The 14,065-nt window shown below is 51.3% G+C and overlaps 1 protein-coding gene across 1 annotated transcript in view; it reads left to right on the top strand.

The window, feature by feature from the left end:
• Positions 1–14,065, top strand: part of LOC121275063 (protein FAM131B-like) — a gene marked incomplete at its 3' end in the record, with an annotated part of 120,937 nt that overhangs the window by 5,041 nt on the left and 101,831 nt on the right. The window lies entirely within an intron of this gene.

Raw genomic sequence — 14,065 nt, 5'->3', positions numbered from 1 at the left:
GTGTGGGAGGGGATTAAATGGGTGTGTAGAGTCAGTGATAGGGGGAGAGTGTACATGGGGCTGTGGGAGGGGATTAAATGGGTGGGTAGAGTCAGTGATAGGGGAGAGTGTACATGGGGATGTGGGAGGGGATTAAATGGGTGGGTAGAGTCAGTGATAGGGGAGAGTGTACATGGGGGTGTGGGAGGGGATTAAATGGGTGGGTAGAGTCAGTGATAGGGGAGAGTGTACATGGGGATGTGGGAGGGGATTAAATGGGTGGGTAGAGTCAGTGATAGGGGAGAGTGTACATGGGGATGTGGGAGGGGATTAAATGGGTGGGTAGAGTCAGTGAAGGGGGAGAGTGTACATGGGGATGTGGGGGGGGGATTAAATGGGTGGGTAGAGTCAGTGAAGGGGGAGATTGTACATGGGGGTTTGGGAGGGGATTAAATGGGTGGGTAGAGTCAGTGATAGGGGAGAGTGTAGATGGGTGTGTGGGAGGTGATTAAATGTGTGGGTAGAGTCAGTGATAGGGGAGAGTGCACATGGGGATGTGGGAGGGGATTAAATGGGTGGGTAGAGTCAGTGATAGGGGGAGAGTGTACATGGGGATGTGGGAGGGGATTAAATGGGTGGGTAGAGTCAGTGATAGGGGGAGAGTGTACATGGGGCTGTGGGAGGGGATTAAATGGGTGGGTAGAGTCAGTGATAGGGGAGAGTGTACATGGGGATGTGGAAGGGGAATTGAATGGGTGGGTAGAGTCATTAATAGGGGGAGAGTGTACATGGGACTGTGGGAGGGGATTAAATGTGTGGGTAGAGTCAGTGATAGGGGAGAGTTTACATGGGGCTATGTGAGGGGATTAAATGGTTGGGTAGAATCAGTGATAGGGGAGAGTGTACAATGGGATGTGGGAGGGGATTAAATGGGTGGGTAGATTCAGTGATAGGGGAGAGAGTACATGGGGGTGTGGGAGGGGATTAAATGGGTGGGTAGAGTCAGTGATAGGGGGAGAGTGTGCATGGGGGTGTGGGAGTGGATTAAATGGGTGGGTAGAGTCAGTGACAGGGGGAGAGTGTACATGGGGATGTGGGAGGGGATTAAATGGGTGGTTAGATTCAGTGATAGGGGAGAGTGTACATAGGGATGTGGGAGTGGATTAAATGGGTGGGTAGAGTCAGTGATAGGGGGAGAGTGTACATGGGGATGTGGGGGGGGATTAAATGGGTGTGTAGAGTCAGTGAAGGGGAGAGTGTACATGGGGGTTTGGGAGGGGATTAAATGGGAGGTTAGAGTCAGTGATAGGGGAGAGTGTACATGGGGATGTGGGAGGGGATTAAATGGGTGGGTAGAGTCAGTGATAGGGGAGAGTGTACATGGGGATGTGGGAGGGGATTAAATGGGTGGGTAGAGTCAGTGATAGGGGAGAGTGTAGATGGGGGCGTGGGAGGTGATTAAATGTGTGGGTAGAGTCAGTGATAGAGGACAGTTTACATGGGAATATGGGTTAGGATTAAATGGGTGGGTAGAGACAGTTATTGAGGGAGAGTTTACATCGGGATGTGGGAGTGGATTAAATGGGTGGGAAGAGTCACTGATAAAGGAGAGTGTACGTGGGGATGTGGGAGGGGATTAAATGGGTGGGTAGAGTCAGTGATAGGGGAGAGTGTACATGGCTATGTGGGAGGGGATTAAATGAGTGGGTAGAGAGAGTGATAAGGGGAAAGTGTACATGGGGTGTTGGGAGGGGGTGAAATGGGTGGGTAGAGTCAATGATAGGGGAGAGTACATGGGGATGTGTGAGGGGGATAAATGGGAGGGTAGAGTCAGTGATAGGGGAGAGGGTACTTGGGGGTGTGGGAGGTGATTAAATGGGTGGGTAGAGGCAGTGAAAGGGGAGAGTGTACATGGGGGTGTGGGAGGTGAATAAATGGGTTGGTAGAGTCAGTGATAGGGGAGAGTGTACATGGGGATGTGGGAGGGGATTAAATGGGTGGGTAGAGTCAGTGATAGGGGACAGTGTAGATGGGGGTGTGGGAGGTGATTCAATGTGTGGGTAGAGTCAGTGATAGAGGACAGTTTACATGGGAATGTGGGATAGGATTAAATGGGTGGGAAGAGACAGTTATTGAGGGAGAGTTTACATGGGGATGTGGGAGTGGATTAAATGGGTGGGAAGAGTCACTGATAAAGGAGAGTGTACGTGGGGATGTGGGAGTGGATTAAATGGGTGGGTAGAGTCAGTGATGGGGGAGTGTGTACATGGGGATTTGGGAGTGGATTAAAGGGGTGGGGAGAGTCAGTGATAGGGAGAGTGTACATGGGGATGTGGGAGGGGATAAAATGTGTGGGTAGAGTCTGTGATAGGGGAGACTATACATGGGGTTTTTGAAGGGGGAGTGAATGGGTGGGTAGAGTCATTGATAGGGTGAAAGTGTACATGGGGTTGTGATTGGGGATTAAATGTGTGGGTAGAGACAGTGAAAGGGGAGAGTTTACATGCGGATGTGAGAGGGGATTAAATGGGTGGGTCGAGTCAGTGATAGGGGAGAGTGCACATGGGGATGTGGGAGGGGATTAAATGGGTGGGTAGAGTCAGTGATAGGGGAGAGTGTACATGGGGATGTGGGAGGGGATTAAATGGGTGGGTAGAGTCAGTGATAGGGGAGAGTGTACATGGGGATGTGGGAAGGGACTAAAAGGGTGGTTAGAGACAGTGATAGGGGAGAGTGTACATGGGGATGTGGGAGGTGAGATTATGGGGGGGTAGAGTCAGTGATAGGGGAGACTGTACATGGGGATATGGAAGGGTTTTAAATTGGTGGGTTGAGTCAGTGACAGGGTGAGAGTGTACATGGGGATGTGTGAGGGGATTAAATGAGTGGGTAGAGAGAGTGATAAGGGGAAAGTGTACATGGGGTGTTGGGAGGGGTTGAAATGGGTGGGTAGAGTCAATGATAGGGGAGAGTACATGGGGATGTGGGAGGGGGATAAATGGGAGGGGAGAGTCAGTGATAGGGGAGAGGGTACTTGGGGGTGTGGGAGGGGATTAAATGGGTGGGTAGGGGCAGTGAAAGGGGAGAGTGTACATGGGGATGTGGGAGGGGGATAAATGGGAGGGTAGAGTCAGTGATAGGGGAGAGTGTACACGGGGATGTGGGAGGGGATTAAATGGGTGGGTAGAGTCAATGATAGGGGAGAGTGTACATGGGGGTGTGGTAGGGGATTATATGGGTGGGTAGAGTCAATGATAGTTGGAGACTCTACATGGGCATGTGGGATGGGATTAAATGGGTGGGTAGAGTCAGTGATAAAGGAGAGTGTACATGGGGATGTGGGAGGGGATTAAATGGGTGGGTAGAGTCAGTGATGGGGGAGAGTGTACATGGGGATGTGGGAGGGGATTAAATGTGTGAGTAGAATCAGTGATAGGGAAGAGTGTACATGGGGCTGTGGGAGGGGATTAAATGGGTGGGTAGAGTCAGTGATAGGGGAGAGTGTACATGGGGATGTGGGAGGGGATTAAATGGGTGGGTAGAGTCAGTGATAGGGGGAGAGTGTACATGGGGCTGTGGGAGGGGATTAAATGGATGGGTAGAGTCAGTGATAGGGGAGAGTGTACATGGGGATGTGGGAGGGGATTAAATGGGTGGGTAGAGTCAGTGAAGGGGGAGAGTGTACATGGGAGTTTGGGAGGGGATTAAATGGGAGGTTAGAGTCAGTGATAAGGGATGGTGTACGTGGGGATGTGGGAGAGGATTAAATGGGTGGGTAGAGTCAGTGATAGGGGAGAGTGTACATGGGGATGTGGGAGGGGATTAAATGTGTGGGTAGAGTCAGTGATAGGGGGAGAGTGTACATGGGGCTGTGGGAGGGGATTAAATGGGTGGGTAGAGTCAGTGATAGGGGAGAGTGTACATGGGGATGTGGGAGGGGATTAAATGGGTGGGTAGAGTCAGTGATAGGGGAGAATGTACATGGGGATGTGGGGGTGGATTAAATGGGTGGGTAGATTCAGTGATAGGGGAGAGTGTACATGGGGATGTGGGAGGGGATTAAATGGGTGGTTAGAGACAGTGATAGGGGAGAGTGTACATGGGGATGTGGGAGGGGATTAAATGGGTGGTTAGAGACAGTGATAGGGGAGAGTGTACATGGGGATGTGGGAGGGGATTAAATGGGTTGGTATAGTCAGTGATAGGGGAGAGTGTACATGGGGATGTGGGTGGGGATTAAATGGGTGGGTAGAGTCAGTGATAGGGGAGAGTGTACATGGGGATGTGGGAGGGGATTAAATGGGTGGGTAGAGTCAGTGATAGGGGAGAGTGTACATGGGGATGTGGGAGGGGATTAAATGGGTGGGTAGAGTCATTGATAGGGTGAAAGTGTACATGGGGTTGTGATTGGGGATTAAATGTGTGGGTCTAGTCAGTGATAGGGGAGAGTTTACATGGGGATGTGGGAGGGGATTAAATGGGTGGGTAGAGTCAGTGATGGGGGAGAGTGTACATGGGGATGTGGGAGGGGATTAAATGAGTGGGTAGAGAGAGTGATAAGTGGAAAGTGTACATGGGGTGTTGGGAGGGGGTGAAATGGGTGGGTAGAGTCAATGATAGGGGAGAGTACATGGGGATGTGGGAGGGGGATCAATGGGAGGGTAGAGTCAGTGATGGGGTGAGGGTACTTGGGGGTGTGGGAGGGAATTAAATGGGTGGGTAGAGGCAGTGAAAGGGGAGAGTGTACATGGGGATGTGGGAGGGGGATAAATGGGAGGGTAGAGTCAGTGATAGGGGAGAGGGTACTTGTGGGTGTGGGAGGGGATTAAATGGGTGGGTAGAGTCAATGATAGGGGAGAGTGTACATGGGGGTGTGGTAGGGGATTAAATGGGTGGGTAGAGTCAATGATAGATGGAGACTCTACATGGGGATGTGGGATGGGATTAAATGGGTGGGTAGAGTCAGTGATAAAGGAGATTGTACATGGGGATGTGGGAGTGGATTAAATGGGTGGGTAGAGTCAGTGATAGGGAAGAGTGTACATGGGGCTGTGGGAGGGGATTAAATGGGTGGGTAGAGTCAGTGATAGGGGAGAGTGTACATGGGGATGTGGGAGGGGATTAAATGGGTGGGTAGAGTCAGTGATAGGGGAGAGTGTACATGGGGCTGTGGGAGGGGATTAAATGGGTGGGTAGAGTCAGTGATAGGGGAGAGTGTACATGGAGATGTGGGAGGGGATTAAATGGTTGAGTAGAGTCAGTGATAGGGGAGAGTGTACATGGGGATGTGGGGGGGGGATTAAATAGGTGGGTAGAGTCAGTGAAGGGGGAGAGTGTACATGGGGGTTTGGGAGGGGATTAAATGGGAGGTTAGAGTCAGTGATAAGGGATGGTGTACATGGGGATGTGGGAGGGGATTAAATGGGTTGGTAGAGTCAGTGATAGGGGAGAGTGTACATGGGGATGTGGGAGGGGATTAAATGGGTTGGTAGAGTCAGTGAAAGGGGAGAGTGTACATGGGGATGTGGGAGGGGGATAAATGGGAGGGGAGAGTCAGTGATAGGGGAGAGGGTACTTGGGGGTGTGGGAGGGGATGAAATGGGTGGGTAGGGGCAGTGAAAGGGGAGAGTGTACATGGGGATGTGGGAGGGGGATAAATGGGAGGGTAGAGTCAGCGATAGGGGAGAGGGTACTTGTGGGTGTGGGAGGGGATTAAATGGGTGGGTAGAGTCAATGATAGGGGAGAGTGTACATGGGGGTGTGGTAGGGGATTAAATGGGTGGGTAGAGTCTATGATAGTTGGAGACTCTACATGGGCATGTGGGATGGGATTAAATGGGTGGGTAGAGTCAGTGATAAAGGAGAGTGTACATGGGGATGTGGGAGGGGATTAAATGGGTGGGTAGAGTCAGTGATGGGGGAGAGTGTACATGGGGATGTGGGAGGGGATTAAATGTGTGGGTAGAATCAGTGATAGGGAAGAGTGTACATGGGGCTGTGGGAGGGGATTAAATGGGTGGGTAGAGTCAGTGATAGGGGAGAGTGTACATGGGGATGTGGGAGGGGATTAAATGGGTGGGTAGAGTCAGTGATAGGGGGAGAGTGTACATGGGGCTGTGGGAGGGGATTAAATGGATGGGTAGAGTCAGTGATAGGGGAGAGTGTACATGGGGATGTGGGAGGGATTAAATGGGTGGGTAGAGTCAGTGATAGGGGGAGAGTGTACATGGGGATGTGGGAGGGGATTAAATGGGTGGGTAGAGTCAGTGATAGGGGGAGAGTGTGCATGGGGATGTGGGAGGGGATTAAATGGGTTGGTATAGTCAGTGATAGGGGAGAGTGTACATGGGGATGTGGGAGGGGATTAAATGTGTGGGTAGAGTCATTGATAGGGTGAAAGTGTACTTGGGGGTTGGATTGGGGATTAAATGTGTGGGTCGAGTCAGTGATAGGGGAGAGTGTACATGGGGCTGTGGGAGGGGATTAAATGGGTGGGTAGAGTCAGTGATAGGGGAGAGTTTACATGGGGAGGTGGGAGGGGATTAAATGGGTGGGTAGAGTCAGTGATAGGGGAGAGTGCACATGGGGATGTGGGAGGGGATTAAATGGGTGGGTAGAGTCAGTGATAGGGGAGAGTGCACATGGGGATGTGGGAGGGGATTAAATTGGTGGGTAGAGTCAGTGATAGGGGAGAGTGTACATGGGGATGTGGGAGGGGATTAAATGGGTTGGTAGAGTCAGTGATAGGGGAGAGTGTACATGGGGATTTGGGAGGGGATTAAATGGGTGGGTAGAGTCAGTGATAGGGGAGAGTGTATATGGGGATGTGGGAGGGGATTAAATGGGTGGGTAGAGTCAGTGATAGGGGAGAGTGTACTTGGGGATGTGGGAGGGGATTAAATGGGTGGGTAGAGTCAGTGATAGGGGAGAGTGTAGATGGGTGTGTGGGAGGTGATTAAATGTTTGGTTAGAGTCAGTGATAGAGGACAGTTTACATGGGAATGTGGGATAGGATTAAATGGGTGGGTAGAGACAGTTATTAAGGGAGAGTTTACATGGGGATGTGGGAGTATATTAAATGTGTGGGAAGAGTCACTGATAAAGGAGAGTGTACCTGGGGATGTGGGGGTGGATTAAAGTGGTGGGGAGAGTCAGTGATAGGGAGAGAGTGTACATGGGGATGTGGGAGGGGATAAAATGTTTGGGTAGAGTCTGTGATAGGGGAGACTATACATGGGGTTTTTGAAGGGGGAGTGAATGGGTGGGTAGAGTCATTGATAGGGTGAAAGTGTACATGGGGTTGTGATTGGGGATTAAATGTGTGGGTAGAGACAGTGAAAGGGGAGAGTTTACATGCGGATGTGAGAGGGGATTAAATGGGTGGGTCGAGTCAGTGATAGGGGAGAGTGCACATGGGGATGTGGGAGGGGATTAAATGGGTGGGTAGAGTCAGTGATAGGGCAGAGTGTACATTGGGATGTGGGAGGGGATTAAATTGGTGGGTAGTGTCAGTGATTGGGGAGAGTGTACATGGGGACGTGGGAGGGGATTAAATGGGTGGGTAGAGTCAGTGATAGGGGAGAGTGTACATGGGGATGTGGTAAGGGACTAAAAGGGTGGTTGGAGACAGTGATAGGGGAGAGTGTACATGGGGATGTGGGAGGTGAGATTATGGGGGGGTAGAGTCAGTGATAGGGGAGACTGTACATGGGGTTATTGAAGGGTTTTAAATGGGTGGGTTGAGTCAGTGACAGGGTGAGAGTGTACATGGGGATGTGTGAGGGAATTAAATGAGTGCGTAGAGAGAGTGATAAGGAGAAAGTGTACATGGGGTGTTGGGAGGGGGTGAAATGGGTGGGTAGAGTCAATGATAGTGGAGAGTACATGGGGATGTGGGAGGGGGATAAATGGGAGGGTAGAGTCAGTGATAGGGGAGAGGGTACTTGGGGGTGTGGGAGGGGATTAAATGGGTGGGTAGAGTTAGTGATAGGGGAGAGTGTACATGGGGGTGTGGGAGGTGATTAAATGGGTGGGTAGAGGCAGTGAAAGGGAAGAGTGTACATGGGGGTGTGGGAGAGGATTAAATGGGAGGGTAGAGTCAGTGATAGGGGAGAGGGTACTTGTGGGTGTGGGAGGTGATTAAATGGGTGGGTAGAGGCAGTGAAAGGGGAGAGTGTACATGGGGGTGTGGGAGGGGATTAAATGGGAGGGTAGAGTCAGTGATAGCGGAGAGTGTACATGGGGATGTGGGAGTTGATTAAATGGGTGGGTAGAGGCAGTGATAGGGGAGAGTATACATGGGGATGTGGGAGGGGATTAAATGTGTGGGTAGAGTCAGTGATAGGGGAGAGTATACATGGGGATGTGGGAGGGGATTAAATGGGTTGGTAGAGTCATTGATAGGGGAGAGTGTACATGGGGATGTGGGAGGGGGATAAATGGGAGGGTAGAGTCAGTGATAGGGGAGAGGGTTCTTGGGGGTGTGGGAGGGGATTAAATGGGTGGGTAGAGTCAGTGATAGGGGGAGAGTGTACATGGGGATGTGGGAGTGGATTAAATGGGTGGGTAGAGTCAGTGATAGGGGGAGAGTGTACATGGGGATGTGGGAGGGGATTAAATGGGTGGGTAGAGTCAGTGATAGGGGAGAGTGTACATGGGGATGTGGGAGGGGATTAAATGGGTGGGTAGAGTCAGTGATAGTTGGAGACTCTACATGGGGATGTGGGAGTGGATTAAATGGGTGTGTAGAGTCAGTGATAGGGAAGAGTGTACATGGGGGTGTGGGAGGGGATTATGGGTGGGTAGAGTCAGTGATAGGGAAGAGTGTACATGGGGCTGTGGGAGGGGATTAAATGGGTGGGTAGAGGGTCAGTGATAGGGGAGAGTGTACATGGGGATGTGGGAGGGGATTAAATGGGTGGGTAGAGTCAGTGATAGGGGGAGAGTGTACATGGGGCTGTGGGAGGGGATTAAATGGGTGGGTAGAGTCAGTGATAGGGGACAGTGTGCATGGGGATGTGGGAGGGGATTAAATGGGTGGGTAGAGTCAGTGATAGGGGAGAGTGTACATGGAGATGTGGGAGTGGATTAAATGGGTGGGTAGAGTCAGTGATAGGGGAGAGTGTACATGGGGATGTGGGAGGGGATTAAATGGGTGGGTAGAGTCAGTGATAGGGGGAGAGTGTACATGGGGATGTGGGGGGGGATTAAATGGGTGGGTAGAGTCAGTGAAGGGGGAGAGTGTACATGGGGGAAGGGAGGGGATTAAATGGGAGGTTAGAGTCAGTGATAAGGGAGGGTTTACATGGGGATGTGGGAGGGGATTAAATGGGTTGGTAGAGTCAGTGATAGGGGAGAGTGTACATGGGGATGTGGGAAGGGACTAAAAGGGTGGTTAGAGACAGTGATAGGGGAGAGTGTACATGGGGATGTGGGAGGGGATTAAATGGGTGCGTAGAGTCAGTGATAGGGGAGAGTGTACATTGGGATGTGGGAGGGGATTAAATTGGTGGGTAGAGTCAGTGATTGGGGAGAGTGTACATGGCTATGTGGGAGGGGATTAAATGGGTGGGTAGAGTCACTGATAGGGGAGAGTGTACATGCGGATGTGGTAAGGGACTAAAAGGGTGGTTAGAGACAGTGATAGGGGAGAGTGTACATGGGGATGTGGGAGGTGAGATTATGGGGGGGTAGAGTCAGTGATAGGAGAGAGTGTACATGGGGATGTGGGAGGGGATTGAATGGGTGGGTAGAGTCAGTGATAGGGGAGAGTGTACATGGGGATATGGAAGGGTTTTAAATTGGTGGGTTGAGTCAGTGATAGGGTGAGAGTGTACATGGGGATGTGGGAGGGGATTAAATGGGTGGGTTGAGTCAGTGACAGGGTGAGAGTGTACATGGGGATGTGGGAGGGGATTAAATGGGTTGGTAGAGTCAGTGATAGGGGAGAGTGTACATGGGGATGTGGGAGGGGATTAAATGGGTTGGTAGAGTCAGTGATAGGGGAGAGTGTACATGGGGATGTGGGAGGGGATTAAATGGGTGGGTAGAGTCAGTGATAGGGGAGAGTGTATATGGGGATGTGGGAGGTGATTAAATGGGTGGGTAGAGTCAGTGATAGGGGAGAGTGTACATGGGGATGTGGGAGGGGATTAAATGGGTGGGTAGAGTCAGTGATAGGGGAGAGTGTAGATGGGTGTGTGGGAGGTGATTAAATGTGTGGGTAGAGTCAGTGATAGAGGACAGTTTACATGGGAATGTGGGATAGGATTAAATGGGTGGGTAGAGACAGTTATTGAGGGAGAGTTTACATCGGGATGTGGGAGTGGATTAAATGGGTGGGAAGAGTCACTGATAAAGGAGAGTGTACGTGGGGATGTGGGAGTGGATTAAAGGGGTGGGGAGAGTCAGTGATAGGGAGAGTGTGTACATGGGGATGTGGGAGGGGATAAAATGTGTGGGTAGAGTCTGTGATAGGGGAGACTATACATGGGGTTTTTGGAGGTGTAGTGAATGGGTGGGTAGAGTCATTGATAGGGTGAAAGTGTACATGGGGTTGTGATTGGGGATTAAATGTGTGGGTAGAGACAGTGAAAGGGGAGAGTTTACATGCGGATGTGAGAGGGGATTAAATGGGTGGGTCGAGTCAGTGATAGGGGAGAGTGTACATGGGGATGTGGGAAGGGACTAAAAGGGTGGTTAGAGACAGTGATAGGGGAGAGTGTACATGGGGATGTGGGAGGGGATTATGGGTGGGTAGAGTCAGTGATAGGGGAGAGTGTACATGGGGATGTGGGAGGGGATTAAATGGGTGGGTAGAGTCAGTGATAGGGGAGAGTGTACATGGTGATGTGGGAGGGGATTAAATGGGTGGGTAGAGTCAGTGATAGGGGAGAGTGTACATGGGGATGTGGGAGGGGGATTAAATGGGTGGGTAGAGTCAGTGATAGGGGAGAGTGTACATGGGGGTGTTGGAGGGGATTAAATGGGTGGGTAGAGTCAGTGATAGGGGAGAGTGTACATGGGGATGTGGGAGGGGATTAAATGGGTGGGTAGAGTCAGTGATAGGGGAGAGTGTACATGGGGATGTGGGAGGGGATTAAATGGGTGGGTAGAGTCAGTGACAGGGGAGAGTGTACATGGGGATGTGGGAGGGGATTAAATGGGTGGGTAGAGTCAGTGATAGGGGAGAGTGTACATGGGGATGTGGGAGGGGATTAAATGGGTGGTTAGAGTCAGTGATAAGGGGAAAGTGTACATGGGGTTGTGGGAGGGGATTAAATGGGTGGGTAGAATCACTTGTATGGGGAGAGTGTACATGGGGATATGGGAGGGAATTAAATTGGTGGGTAGAGTCAGTGATGGGGGAGAGTGTACATGGGGGTGTGGGAGGGGATTAATGGGTGGGTAGAGTCAGTGATAGGGGGAGAGTGTACATGGGGTGTGGGAGGGGATTAAATGGGTGGGTAGAGTCAGTGATAGGGGAGAGTGTACATGGGATGTGGGAGGGGATTAAATGGGTGGGTAGAGTCAGTGATAGGGAGAGTGTACATGGGGATGTGGGAGGGGATTAAATGGGTGGGTAGAGTCAGTGATAGGGGAGAGTGTACATGGGGCTGTGGGAGGGGATTAATGGGTGGGTAGAGTCAGTGATAGGGGAGAGGGTACATGGGATGTGGGAGGGTTTAAATGTGTGGGTAGAGTCAGTGATAGGGGAGAGGGTACATGGGGATGTGCGAGGGTTTAAATGGGTGGGTAGAGTCAGTGATAGGGGAGAGTGTACATGGGGTGTGCGAGGGGATTAAATGGGTGGGTAGAGTCAGTGATAGGGGAGAGTGTACATGGGGATGTGGGAGGGGATTAAATGGGTGGGTATAGTAAGTGATAGGGGAGAGTGTACATGGGGTGTGGGAGGGGATTAAATGGGTGGGTAGAGTCAGTGATAGGGGAGAGTGTACATGGGGATGTGGGAGGGGATTAAATGGGTGGGTAGAGTCAGTGATAGGGGAGAGTGTACATGGGGTGTGGGAGGGGATTAAATGGGTGGGTAGAGTCAGTGATAGGGGAGAGTGTACATAGGGGTGTGGGAGGGGATTAAATGGGTGGGTAGAGTCAGTGATAAGGAGAGTGTACATGGGGCTGTGGGAGGGGATTAAATGGGAGGGTAGAGTCAGTGATAGGGGAGAGTGTACATGGGGATGTGGGAGGGGATTAAATGGGTGGGTAGAGTCAGTGATAGGGGAGAGTGTACATTGGGGTGTTGGGAGGGGATTCAAATGGTGGGTAGACGTCAGTGATATGGAGAGAGTGTACATGCGCTGTCGGGAGGGGATTAAATGGGTGGGTAGAGTCAGTTATAGGAGAGTGTACATGATGGATGTGGGAGTGGATTAAATGGGTGGGTAGAGTCAGTGATCGGGAGAGTGTGTACATTGGGATGTGGGAGGGGAATTAAATGGGAGGTTAGAGTCAGTTCTAATGTGGAGAGTGTACATGGGAATGTGGGAAGCGGACTAAAAGGCGTGGTAGAGACGCCTGATAGGGGAGAGTTACATGGGGATGTGGGAGGGGAGTTACATGAGTGGGTAGAGTCAGTGATAGGAGGAAGACTGTATATGGGCCTGTGGAGGGATTAAATTGGTGGGTCGAGTCCAGTGATAGAGGTCGAGTGTAATGGGGATGTCGTGCGGGGATTAAATGAGTGGGTAGAGAGAGTGATAAGGGGAAAGTGTACATGGGGGTGTGGGAGGGGATTAAATGGGTGGGTAGAGTCAGTGATAGGGGGAGAGTGTACATGGGGATGTGGGAGGGGATTAAATGGGTGGGTAGAGTCAGTGATAGGGGAGAGTGTACATGGGGATGTGGGAGGGGGATTAACTGAGTGGGTAGAGTCAGTGGTAGTGGGAGAGTGTACATGAGGGTGTGGGAGGGGATTAAATGGGTGGGTAGAGTCAGTGATAGGGGAGAGTGTACATGGGGATGTGGGAGGGGATTAAATGGGTAGGTAGAGTCAGTGATAGGGGAGAGTGTACATGGGGATTTGGGAGGGTATTAAATGGGTAGGGAGAGTCAGTGATAGGAGGAGAGTGTACATGGGGATGTGGGAGGGGATTAAATGGGTGTGTAGAGTCAGTGATAGGGGCAGCGTGTACATGGGGATGTGGGAGCAGATTAAATGGGTGGGTAGAGTCAGTGATAGAGGAGAGTGTACATGGGGGTGTGGGAGGGGATTAAATGGGTAGGTAGAGTCAGTGATAGGGGAGAGTGTACATGGGGATGTGGGAGAGGATTAAATGGTGGGTAGTGTCAGTGATAGGGATGAGTGTACATGGGGTGTGTGGGAGGCATTAAATGGGTGGGTAGATTCAGTGAGAGGGGGAGACTGTACATGGGGGTGTGGGAGGGGATTAAATGGGTGGGTAGTGTCAGTGATAGGGGAGAGTTTACATGGGGATGTGGGAGGGGTTAAATGGGTGGGTAGAGTCAGTGATATTGGGAGAGTGTAAATGGGTTTGTGAGCGGGGATTAAATGGCAGGGTAGAATCACTGGTATGGGGAGAGTGTACAGGGGGATATGGGAGGGAATTAAATTGGTGGGTAGAGTAAGTGATAGGGGGAGAGTGTACTTGGGGGATGTCGGAGTGTTTTAGATATGTGGGTAGAGTCAGTGATAGGGTGAGAGTGTACATGGGGATGTGGGAACGATTAAATGGGTGGGTAGAGTCATGTGATAGGGGGAGAGTGTACATGGGGATGTGGGAGGGGATTAAATGGGTGGGTAGAGTCAGTGATAGGGGGAGAGTGTACATGGGGATGTGGGAGGGGATTAAATGTTTGGGTAGAGTAAGCGATAGGGGGAGAGTGTACATGGGGGAGTGGGAGGGGATTTAATGGGTGGGTATCGTCAGTGATAGGTGGAGATTGTACGTGGGGATGTTGGGGGGGATTAAATGGGTCAGTATAGTCAGTGATAGGAGGAGAGTGTACATGAGGGTGTGGGAGGGGATTAAATGGGTGGGTAGAGTCAGTGATATGGGGAGAGTGTACATTGGGCTGTGGGAGGGGATTAAATGGGTGGGTAGAGTCA

This window comes from Carcharodon carcharias (genome assembly GCF_017639515.1).
Source record: "Carcharodon carcharias isolate sCarCar2 chromosome 40 unlocalized genomic scaffold, sCarCar2.pri SUPER_40_unloc_9, whole genome shotgun sequence".
NCBI lineage: Eukaryota > Metazoa > Chordata > Chondrichthyes > Lamniformes > Lamnidae > Carcharodon > Carcharodon carcharias.
This window is presented reverse-complemented; position numbering and strand designations above follow the sequence as displayed.